Source organism: Phocoena sinus, chromosome 5 (assembly GCF_008692025.1).
Source record: "Phocoena sinus isolate mPhoSin1 chromosome 5, mPhoSin1.pri, whole genome shotgun sequence".
NCBI lineage: Eukaryota > Metazoa > Chordata > Mammalia > Artiodactyla > Phocoenidae > Phocoena > Phocoena sinus.
Genome location: NC_045767.1, coordinates 2,707,998 through 2,720,473, shown reverse-complemented (window position 1 = coordinate 2,720,473; position 12,476 = coordinate 2,707,998).

The following is a 12,476-nucleotide window of genomic DNA, read 5'->3' as shown; positions in this document are numbered from 1 at the left end:
TGGCTAGAACTTCACCTTCCAATGCAGCGGGTGCGGGTTTGATCCCTGGTTGGGGAGCTAAGATCCCACATGCCTCGTGGCCAAAACACCAAAACATAAAACAGAAGCGATATTGTAACAAATTCAATAAAGACTTTAAAAACGGTCCCCAGCAAAAAAATCTTTTTAAAAAAAGTCTACAAATAATAAATGCTGGAGAGGGTGTAGAGAAAAGGGAACCCTCCTACACTGTGGGTGGGAATGTAAGTTGGTGCAGCCACTGTGGAGAACAGGATGGAGGTTCCTTAAAAAACTAAAAATAGTGTTACCATATGATCCAGCAATCCCACCTCTGGGTATAAATCTGGAAAAGTTGAAAACTCTAATTTGAAAAGATACCTGCACCCCAATGTTCACTGCAGCGCTATTGACAATAGCCAGGACATGGAAGCAGCCGAAGTGTCCATCAACAGATGAATGGATAAAGACGTGGTAAATATACACAGTGGAATATTACTCGGTCACGAAAAGGAATGAAATATGCCATTTGCAGCAACATGGATGGACCTAGAGATGATCCTACTAAATGAAGTAAGTCAGACAGAGACATATTATATGATATCACTTATGTACAGCATCTAAAAAAGAAATGATACAAATGAACTTATTTACAAAACAGAAAGAGACTCACAGACTTAGAGACCAAATGTATGGTTACCGGGGGAAAGGGTGGTGGGGGGGGATAGACTGGGAGTTTGGGATTAACATATACACACTACTATATGTAAAATAGATAAACAAGGACCTACTGTACAGCACAGGGAACTGTACTTAATATCTTGTAATAACCTGTAACGGAAAAGAATCTGAAAGACTGTATATCTGTATCTCTGAATCACTGTGCTGCACACCTGAAACTAACACAGCATTGTAAATCAACTATGCCTCAACTGAAATAAAATAAAATAGAAGAGGCCCTAGGGAGCTCCCAGGCCCCTTCCACCAGGACCCAGGGAGCCACAGCCACCAGCAGTCTGCCCCCAGGAGGTGGCCCTCACCAGAACCGGACCACGCTAGCACCCTCATCTTGGACGTCCAGCCTACAGAAACGTACGCAATAAACGTCTGTTGCTGCTAAGCCGCCCTGTCGGTGGTGTTTTGTTACAGGAGCCTGGATGGACTCAGACCCCGGTCCATCCCAAGTGCAGTGAGAGCAAAGGAAGTGCCACTCAGACCCCGGTTCGTCCCAAGGGCAGTGAGAGCAAAGGAAGTACCAGCTTCGCAGCCTTTGAGGAAAGAAATTGGCAAAATGTATTTTCAAACCTTAGAATTTTCTATTCCTTTTAACCCAGAACTTCCACATGTAAGGTGGAAGCCATCCTGGGCGGACGTCAAATTAGCCACAGGCTCGTTTTCTCACTAAAGCCTTCTTGGCGAGGGTGAGAGGTTGGAACCCCCCTGACTGTCCAACAACACAGATTAGCTAAACGACCTGCAGCACTTGTGGTGGGATGAATACGGTCCCCGTAAGTGCCCACGCCCCAGTCCTCAGATCCTGTGAACGTGTTACTTTACACGGTTAAGAAGGACTTCGCAGATGTGATGGAGGTGAGGTCCTGGAGATGGGGAGATAGTTCTGAATTATCCAGGTGTGCCCAGTGTCATCGCTAGGACCCAGGGTCCTTGTAAGAGGGAGGGAGGAGGCTGAGAGAGAGAAGATACAATTTGACAATGTGGTATTGCTGGCTTTGAAGACAGAGGAGGGGCCACAAGCCAGGGAAGGCGGGCGCCCTCTAGAAGCGGGAAGAGGCAGGAAACGGATTCTCCCCTAGAGGGAGAGAGAGAAGGAACCGGAAGACACCAGCCCTGCTGACCCTTGATTTCAGGACTCCCGGCCTCCAGGCTGTAAGAGATTACGCTTGTGTTGCTTTAAGCCTCTAGGTGTGCAGTGATTTATTACAACGGCCGTGGGAAGCTCAGAGGACGCTCATGTGTGGCGGGTATGGGCCATACCGGCGGGTCCATGGCATGGTCACTGGAAGTGGAAAAGGGGGGGTGCAGTCCAGGGCACACGATGACAACGTTTCTGGTTGTTCGTTCAGTATCAGCCGGGGGTTACTCCAAGAGGAACTGGTGGGGAGGGAGGGCCTGAGCAAGGCCCTGATGTCTGGTGGGCAGGGTGCTGGCAGGGACATCTGAGGGCAGCCCCTGCCAGGCGCAGAGCCTGGGGGGTGAGAGTACACGTTGGAGAAGGGGGCGTGGGAGGCATGGGAGAGGCTGCAGCAGCTTCCCGAGGGACCAAGGACCAACGGGACACGGGATAGCCAGGCCCCGAGAGGTCACGTCCAGGCTGAGGGCGGCAGGCTTCAGGGCAAATCAGGTTTGCCTTTTTTTTTTTTTTTTTTTTTTTGCGGTACGTGGGCCTCTCACTGTTGTGGCCTCTCCCGTTGCGGAGCACAGGCTCCGGACGCGCAGGCTCAGCGGCCATGGCGGCATGTGGGATCTTCCCGGACCGGGGCACAAACCCGCGTCCCCTGCATCGGCAGGCGGACTCTCAACCACTGCGCCACCAGGGAAGCCCTGGTTTGCCTTTTTACTTAATTGCTTCACTCTGCCTAGTTCTGTAGCCCCTGAAAGACCAGGGGGCTCTGCACAGCGGCCGGGGGCCTGACTTGCTAAGTCTCCCTTGCCCGACACAGATCCAGGCTTGCAGGAGTCAGAGAAAGGAGAGTGGCTTTGTGGCGTGGATTTGGGGGAGAGGTGATGAGATGGGGCAAAAGGCCCTTTATACTCCAGCACCCCAAAGCCCAGCCCGTTGGCTGTGTCCTACCTTCACCCTCCCCAGAGAGCCTGGGCCACCAGGCGGGACTCCACCGGGTCCCCACCGCAGCCTGCCAGCCAGCCCTGCTGGGGTCAGGCCCGCAGACTTCGGCCGTGCCCACCTGCCCCGGTGATGGGATCAGTGCCTTTGTAAGAAGAGATGCCAGAGTTTTCCCCCTCACTCACTCTCTCCCTTCCTGAGGGCACACAGCGCGTGTCACATGACCACACGGCAAGACGGCTGCTGCCTACAAGCCAGGAAGAGGCTAGAACCCAACCATTCTGGCGTCTCTGGGCCTCCGTTTCCCTGCCTGTGATGGGACTGGGCTGGATTGGGTACACCTTGATTTTGAACTTCCAGCATCTAGGACTGTGGGAGATAAATACACGTTGTTTATACGCCTTCTCTCCTCCGGAGCTGCACGTAGCCGAGGTCTGCTCTTCGTCTCTCAGCGGGTCAGGGCGTTCTGTCTCACCACCCAAGAACCTTCGAATCTTGTAAAACAGACCTCACGTGGCCTGAGCAAGTCCAAGGACGGCCATCAACTGGGTGGGACAAGCAGGGCACACAGGCTGGGGCTCTGAGATGCCCCCGGGGCATCCGTGGGCGCGAGTCTGGAGCTGGGGCAGCAGCCCACGTGGACATGCGCACTGGGGAGTCCTTGACCACAGGTATTAAAACTCTGAGGCCGGGAGTGCAGACAGCTCGAAGGAGGGGTGTGATCCGAGGTGAGGACCGAGGAGGAAGCAGCTGGAGGGAGAGGGGAGAGCCAGGGAGCTGGGGGAGGGACCGCAGCTGGGGGTCCTGGGAACCAAGAGAAAAGGGCTTCGGGGGTGATGAGCTGCGTTCTTCGATGCTGAAAAGTCAGGTGCTCAGTGGACAGAGAGCTGACCCGGCTCCTTGCCCAGAGCGGTGTAGCAGTGAGGAGACAGGAGGACACACGGGCGACCCCGGCCCCTGCACCTCTCGGCGTGTTGAACTGGGTGTTTCCCAACAAGCGTGTCCTTTCGGCCTCGACATCATGTCACATTCTAATAGTGATTATTACCAGAACGTAATGAACACTCGCTAGGCACCCTCCGTGGGGCTCCGACATCTCCGTGGCTTGAATATCTTTTTGATGAGCATTGAGGATCTCCCCGAGCTGGTGTGAGCACGTGGCAATGATCAGGAATCCCACGTGGGGCTTTGGGCTGCGGCCTGGCCGCATGCCGTGTGTTGAGCGGCCAAGAGAGTGGTGAAGCTCAGGGGACCTGCCAGTGTGAGACCGCACCCCACACCCCGCCACGGGGATCCCTGGCGTTCAGGGCAGGTCCCACACTCCTTACACCCCACAGAGGCCGAGCCCAGGGCAGGCAGAACCATTACGGTGGATTACGTGGTCCAGGGGCAGAGGTAGATGGAGCAGGGCACTGGGTTTCTATTTCGAATACCTCTGGTGGCTTTGAGAAAAGTTTCTCATTTCCACTAAAAACGCCGGTGCCCAGGACGCATGGTTACCCCGCCCCGTGCTACCCAGCCTGACTTCCCACTTCCTCTGTGTGTGAGCTTCCTACGGCTCTTCTAACAAATCACCTCCTGGGTAGTGTATTGAAACAACACAGATTTAATCTCTAACAGTTCTGGGCGTCAGAAGTCTGAAAGCCAGGTGTCTGGGGCTCTGGGCAAGCATCCATTTCCTGGCCTCTTCCAGCTTCTAGAGGCCGCCTGCTTTCCCGGGCTGCCGGCCAGCGGCTCCCCAGCCTCTTGCTTCCGTGGTCACTCCCCCGCCTCTGGCACGTGTCCACTCCTCACCCACCTGGGTGGTCCCCATCTCAAGGTCCTTAATCACACCGGCAGAGTCTTGCCCTGTAAGGTGACACGTTCACAGGTTTTAGGCACTAGGACCTGGGCGTCTGTGGGGCCCTTATTCAGCCCACCTCACTCCTCTGCCAGGACCCACGCGTCTGAAGGGCCGCTGTCCTGCCAGCTGCCCACAAGCAAGTTCTGGATCCATGAAAACACGAGAGCTGGCCGCCAGGCCTCAGCTTTCCCAGCCTTCAAATGGGACTGACCAAAGCAGTGTGTCTTGGGGTTACCATGGGGTTCAGAGGCGGGGGAGACTTGAAAATGGGGAATACAGGTCTCACCCACAGACGCCAGCTGCTGAGGGCGATGACACCAGGTCTGTGCAGGTGTCCCTGGGGTATGGGGCTCAGGCATGGGCAGAGGGTGACCGTTGAGCCCCAGCAGAGCCTCAGGAAGGTGCGTGCCTTGCGGGGAGCGGGGCTGTGGCTCGTCTGATGCTGCGTGCCGTGAGAGACCCTTTCTCTGAAATTCTGGATCTAAGGAGGCCCCTAACTGTCAGCCCCTTGATCAGAAAGCCCATTGAAGCATCAAATCAGCTGGGCACCTGAGAACGCTGAGCGGCCCTTCCAGCCTAACCCTCTGCTCGTCCCAGGGCTCCTGCCCCGATGGGGAAGCCATCCAGGGGAGGCTGGTTCCTCATGGGATCCAGGCGCAGCCATGGACGAGGTGACCTCGGAGCATATCCGCGTGGCCAGTGCGGCCAACCCCGTGTTCTCACCAGAGACGGATTGGGCTCAAACTCAAAGCAAATTAGTCAGACGTTTATTCCAGAACAAATCAGGGGGTGGGGGGGCACATCTCCCCTTAAACTTCCAAATGCTCCTTGTCACTCCCAGAAAAAATTCCCAAACCCCTTGACGGGAACCCAGTGTTCCCCTACCGCATGTCCCACCTGTGCCCTGAGCGCATGCCCGGGTGACCATCACTGCTGGGCCACCAGCTTTCGGAGATGCTCTCCCTTTGGCCTGGACTGACCGGCTCTGGCCCCCGGCCGCTCCTCATACATCCTCCAGAGGCCATGTCTGACGTGAGAAACCCTGTGAGAAGACCCCTGCTGGGCTCCCCCAGCCCTGGGTGCACCTCAAGGGAGGCTGGGCTGTGAGAGCTTGAGGTCACCCACCTGTCCATCTTCCCGAATACGCCATGAGCCCCTGCGACGTCCACCCCGTGCTGGCACGTGGCCGGTGTCCCTGGAATGCTCCTTAAACACCACCCGCATTGCAGAATTGAGACCCTGTGCTCCCAGCCCTGGGCTCCGCGTGGTAGGGGCACCACTTGTTCTATCCTCTCAACGGCCCCTTAGGGTACTAACATCCCCCTGTTCCACAGACGGGGAAGCAGAGGCTCATGGGAGCCTTGCCTGGGCCACGGCCAGGAAACCGCAAGCCAGGGTGTGGCCTGTGTCTCGGGAATTGGGCCGTGCCCTGTGCCAGCCGTGTGTCGGGTCGATGGGCCTCGCCAGGTTCCAGTGGTGCTGAGCACAGTCTGTAGATGCGGGCAGAGCAGGGAGCAAGCTCGGAGGCTGCTCCATCCACAGGGAGGCAGGGAGGACCGCACGGGCTGGGGTCCCTTGACTTGGTGGCATCCCTGCACCAGCCCTGTTCACTCATCAGTTGTCCCTGGAGTGAGGAACTCCTGGGCTCCTGGCCCCCTTTGGGGTACGGGGGACACAGAGGGGGCAGGCGAGCATCCCTTGCAGTAGGGCCCGGAGAAAGCGAGACAGGCTGGGGCCGATTGGGACAATCAGGGAGGCCTGCTGGAGGAGGTGCTGGAGGACGGTGGGAGGGAGGAGGGGGCAGCGCACCAGTGGAGCAAGCGGTGAGCAGAGGCTTGGGATGCACACCCGAGGCCCGGGACCCTTGTCGTCGCTACAGAACCGGGGCGCACAGGCGGGCGGGTCAGCACAGGGCAGGAGAACCCTGCCGGCCCGGCCCAGGCGCTATGGTAGGATTGGCCGCCCTCCACAGGTACCTGGAAGGATCCGCACTGACCCCAACCCCGCATACCAGCGAGGAGGGCAGACCTGCCCAGGACCACCTCGCCGGCGCGAGCCGTCGGCTCTCGGGCAGGCGTTCCCACCAGGACCCACGCTGCCTCCCAGGGGTCCTGCAGTCTGGGACGGATTGGGTGGGCTTCCCAGATGCAGCAGGAGCCTGGTAGGTCCCAGGGGCCCTGGGTTCCAGGGCACCTGGACAGGCCCCACCCCCAGACTCTGTTTCCTTGCCCATGATTGGGAGTCAGCGTGCCCACAGGCAGAATGACGTGTGAAGTCATCTGTCTGTGACTCCCACCAGGCTGGGCACACAGTAGGTGCTTAATGGCCCGGGACATTCCAGGGTGGGCTCCTCACAGGCCCTGGGTTCCATCCTGGGAGATGCTGACCTGCGTTCATATACTGTTGCTATATTTGTTCACTGTGTGACCTTGGGAACGTTACTTAACCTCTCTGAGCCTCTATTCCAAGATCTGTTCAGATCTGTTCAATATCTCATCTCTGCTTCACAACCCTCAATGTGAGGGTCACATGAGATGATGATGCCCCCAAATCCCTCGTGAATGGTCACAAGAGAACCACATGAGAGATGATGGCTGAGACTGGGACGGGGTGGGCAGGATCAAGCCTCAAGGGCCATCAGAGCGATGAACCCACTACCCTGACTCGGCCATCAAGTTGGCAGCAGGCACTGGGCACTCAGCACATGCCAGGTTTGAAGAACGAGATCCAGCTGGCCTTGTCGCTCCCGCACTAGACACCTAAGCCCCAGAGGCACACGGTCTGGCGGTCAACTTGGCCTCTGCCCAGTCCTGCTGGCCCCCATCACACCCCGGGCCTCTGCCCTCAGACCCTCTGATTTGCCTCGCTGGCCCTGGACGTGCTCTGACTGCAGGGTGCCTTGTGCCTTCCCTTCCTTCCAAGCTGCTTGTGAGACCCCTGCCCACTTCCACGAAGTTTCCAGACCCTCCCAGCAGGGAGAACTGGAGTGCGTCAGCCAGGGATGACAAAGAGCGCTCCCTGCGTGCAGGTCACTACGCCCCCTCGCCCTCACGCACAGTGAGGCACATGCTACCCCACTGTACCCCGTTTCAAGCTGGGGAAGCAGAGGCTGAGAGAGGCTGAGTCCCAGGCCTCTATTATTCCTTAGCCGCACCAGCTTCTGCCCCAGGGCCTTTGCACTTCCCAGGTAGGAGGTGGCAAAACTCAGGCAAACCCAGGCTCACTGATTCCAGCGTCTGAGCTCTTAACCCCTTCACTCCATCCTGGCTTGTCTACATGGGCTCGTGTCCCACGCACCCAGCTGCCCTTGGCCAGGCTCCTGGGTGTATGCATTCCATCCACCCTGAATTGCCCCTCCAGCCTGGACCTCACCCAGAAACACCAGGCCTGCATATCCAGCTATCTCCCCTTGGTGGTCTAAGAAGCATCACTTAATAGTCAAACCTTTTAATTCCCAGCTCAACCCTGACCCAGTCTGCCTCACCTGAGCCTGTGTCACCTCTGTTCTTCTACGTCCTGAAGCCATCCTTGATTCCTCTCTCTCTCACCCCACTTTCAAGCTGCTGGTAAATCCAACTGGCTCTGCCTTCAATACACATCTAGGGTCGACCGTCTCTGCTTCCCCCAGCCAGGTCCAAGCCACCTCCATCATGTCCCCGTGGTCTCCTCACCTGTGCCCTGATCAGCTCTTCTCCATGCTGCACCACAGGGAGACAGAAAGCAGAAACGTGCCACTCCTCTGCTCAGAACCTCCCGGTGAGCTCCCCTCCCACTCAGAGCCAGGTCCAAAGTCCCTACCACGGCCCCGAGGTCCCGCAGGACATGACCATGACCCTGTTCCTTTCTCTCCTCCCCTGTTCACGCCTGCTATTTCTTGACCGCACAGCTTCTGCCCCAGGGCCTTTGCACCTGCTCTTCCCTCTGTCTGGACCTCTCCTGTGATGTCACCATAGCTCACCATCACTTCCTTTAATTCTCTGCTCGAGTGACCCTCCACAGGGAAGGGACTGCCCCTGACCCCACTTTGCCCGGCACTGGTTACTCCCTTAGCACACAGCTCCTCCTGGCACACGCATTGCTGGCTTATGGTCAGTCTCTCTTCCATTCCTCTCTCCAGCTGGAATGGAAGCTCCAGGGTGCAGGTATATGGCCCTTTGTTTCCTGCTGTACAGGACGTACAGACATAGTACCTGCTCAAAACACATCTGTGGCACGAATCCTCCTGTCCATCCTTCTCTTGCTAGAGACTCATGAACTTAGTGACAATTCATTTCACGTTTGAAATTTGCATCGAGGATAAATCTCCAGGGTTACAAAAAGATCAGTAAAATTCATTCTCAAGGACCCAGATTAAATTTAAATAGAAAAGCACTATTTAACCAACCCAGGAAAACATTTATATAAATGTGCTTATATAATGCATTAAAACGTGCAGAAAAGCCGCCTGTGTGGTCACATTCACATTTCTCACACAAATAGCGGCATATGCTAAAACCACTTAAATCTGCTCTGCATCTCCTCTCTTAAAGCTCTGAGATTAAACCGACATGCTTTTGCCCTTAAAAACATGTCCTTTCTTTGTCTTACTAAGTGGCTGGAGGTTTTGCAATTCCAAAATGAAGCCGTCACAGGAGGTGGTGAGCCTAGATCTTTAGATAAACATCCTTCTTTCATTTCTCTCAAACTTGTGAAGACTCGGGCTCCACAGGGCTGGGGACACGGGGTCCCCAGAGGTCAATCCAATTAGTCGGGTAGTCCCTGTGCCAGGAGGCGTGAGCAGGGGGACTCCCACAAGCCCGCGGCTGTGCTGCTTCCACAGGGCGAGGTTCTGTCCCTGGCGACAGCGCTCAGAGCTTCCTCAGCATCTTCCATAGGAGCTTCTGTTCTCGAAATAGCATGTGACTGACAATTTCTTCCTCCAGGATGAAAAATAGTTAAATGAATGAGACATTCTCAGAAAACCCACATTTGAGTTGGGGAGTGGTGATTCAAACCCTGGAAGAGAAAGTAGTTTGATTTTTAAATGATGAAATCTGTATATTCTTTCTTTTTCTCTGGATTCTTTAAGATGGGTGACAGAATATCAGTGAATTCTTTTAAAAACTGAAATTGTTTTAAAAATGTACATCACTCGGGGGCTTCCCTGGTGGCGTGGTGGTTAAGAATCTGCCTGCCAATGCAGGGGACACGGGTTCGAGCCCTGTGATGGGAAGATCCCTCATGCCACGGAGCAACTAAGCCTGTGCGCCACAACTACTGAGCCTGAGCTCTAGAGCCCGCAAGCCACAACTACTGAGCCCGCGTGCCAGAGCTACTGAAGCCCGCATGCCTAGAGCCCATGCTCCACAGCAAGAGAAGCCACCGCAGTGAGAAGCCCGCACACAGCAGCAAAGAGTAGACCCCGCTCACCGCAACTAGAGAAAGCCCGCGTGCAGCAATGAAGACCCAACGCAGTCAAAAGTAAATTAATTAATTAATTTTTTAAAATGTACATCACTCTGTGTGACAAACTGCTTTGTCTCTGGTTGTGTCAGGTTTTATTTGGGGGGGCGGTTTTGGAAGCATAAATCCCGAGTCTTCCTACTCACTCTTTAGTGCCTCTCTGCTGGCAGAGGGAACTCTTCTGCCCTGGATCTTCCAGGGACCCACTTACCTTGGGCTCCTGGAACTCTTTGTTTGTGACTCTCTGTGAGGGGTCAGCTGTCTTCCTGGTGCTCCTGGGAAAAGTGTGGCAACTGCCTTGGAGTCTGCTTGGTTAAAAAGGATCCAGAGGGTGTAAATGACAGAAGGTTCATTTAAGCAGGTGGGGTTGATTAGAAAGGAATTTCAATCTTCGATCATAATAATAGGACCAGAGTGTCTGGAATAGAGGAGGCGATCGTTCTGTTGCATCCTGGGTGGCTCATACATTCTTGGCAGTGTTGTAGTTGATTGTGGGTCCCTTTGGGTAATCTGGGCCTTGGCATGTTGAGCAGGTTGGAAAGGGGACCTGAGGCTGGGTCCTTGGAGGAAGGCATCCAGGAATCAGGGCTGCTTCACCAGGGCTCTGGGGACCTGGCCACTGCCTGTGATTTCTGAAGGGCTGTCGGGGCCACAGGGATTGGTTTTGTGTGGCCCCAAAGGCGGAGCCAGGACCACTTGGGGGTACTTTGGTCATCTACTGCTGCGCACCAAGCACCCCAAAAATCATTGGCTTAAAACACCAATTTAGGGACTTCCCAGGTGGTGCAGTGGTGAAGAATCCGCCTGCCAATGCTGGGGACAGGGGTTCGAGCCCTGGTCCAGGAAGATCCCACGTGCTACGGAGCAACTAAGCCCTTGAGCCACAACTACTGAAGCCCGTGCACCTAGAGCCCGTGCTCTGCAACAAGAGAAGCCACCAAAATGAGAAGCCTGCTCACTGCAACAAAGAGCAGCCCCCCGCTCGCCACAACTAGAGAAAGCCTGCGTGCAGCAATGGAGACCCAACGCAGCCAAAAATACATAAACAAATTTATTTTTAAAAAACGCAGAACACTAATTTATCCCTATCTCCCAGTGTTCTGTAGGCTGAGTGGGGTCGGCTACGAGGCTGTCCCTCGTGGCACCATGGGAGGTTGGCTGGGCGGCAGTGTCTGAAGCCTCGGCTGCCCTGGACGCCCAGGTTAGTCCCCTGCGTGGCTGGCAGCTGGTGTCAGGGCTGCTGACCACAGAGCCTCCACGTGGCCTCTCCGCGTGGCTTGGGCTTCCCTCGGATGGCGCCTGGGTTCTGAGAGCACGTGCTCCAAGACATCGGGCGGGAGGTGCACGGCTTCTCATGACCCGGCTTGGGGGTCCCAGGAAGTCACCACCACCTCATACCACCGGGCGGGCTTGGATGGAAGGGAGGCGGACGCTGCGATGGGACAGTGGCGTGCGCGTGCCAACGCCAGCTTTCCCAACGACGTTCCCCAAGGGGAACCCCGGAGGAGTCCTCCCCCAGGCCCCAGGCCCAGCTGCCAACTGTACCAGCCTGTGGGCCACACAACAGAACACCGGACCAGCGGCTTCAACAGCAAAAACTGTTGGGCCCAGCGTAAGTGAAAGTACAGGTCCTTCTCTCCAAAGTCAGGAAGATGGGGGGCCTCGAGGACATCACGCTAAGTGGAATGTAGTAAGTCAGATGGAGAAAGACAAACGCTGTAGGATTTCACTCACGTGTGGAAGCTAAAATAATAAAGAGTCAAATCAACGAAAACAAAATAAATGAACAAACCAAAGCAAACAGACACAAACACATAGATCGAGAACAGAGCAGTGGTTGCCAGAGGGCTCAGGGGAGGGAGAAATGGGTACGGGGGCCAGCTATACACATGGTATGCATGGAAACTATCTTTGGTGGTGAGCACTCTTGTGTATACAGAAGTAGAAATATAACGATGTACACGTGAACATATAACGTTATAAATCAGTGTTACTTCAATTAAAAAAGAAATAGGCAGGAGAAAACCTGTCTGCTTTCCCTGACTGTCTCTTGACCTGTCTAGAGGTTTCCTATGCACTGTTCAACATGACCCCTGGGGCAGGGGCCTCTGAGGGGTGCGTGTGGACCCCAGAGCCCCACCCCAATACTGGGGACAACCAGGCCCTGCCCAGGGGGGGATGGGGGATGGGGGATGGGGGAGGGGTCACTGGGCGGGGCAGAGGGCAGGCCTCCAGAACCCATCCCTGTGAGGCCCAATCCAGGGGTGATGGGAGACAGGACCTCTGTGAACTGGCCCCATGCATGCTGCAGGTGCCAGGGGACTCCATTCACAAAAGCACAGCACTCTAATGGCATATATGGGAAAAGAATCTAAAAAAGAGTGGATATAC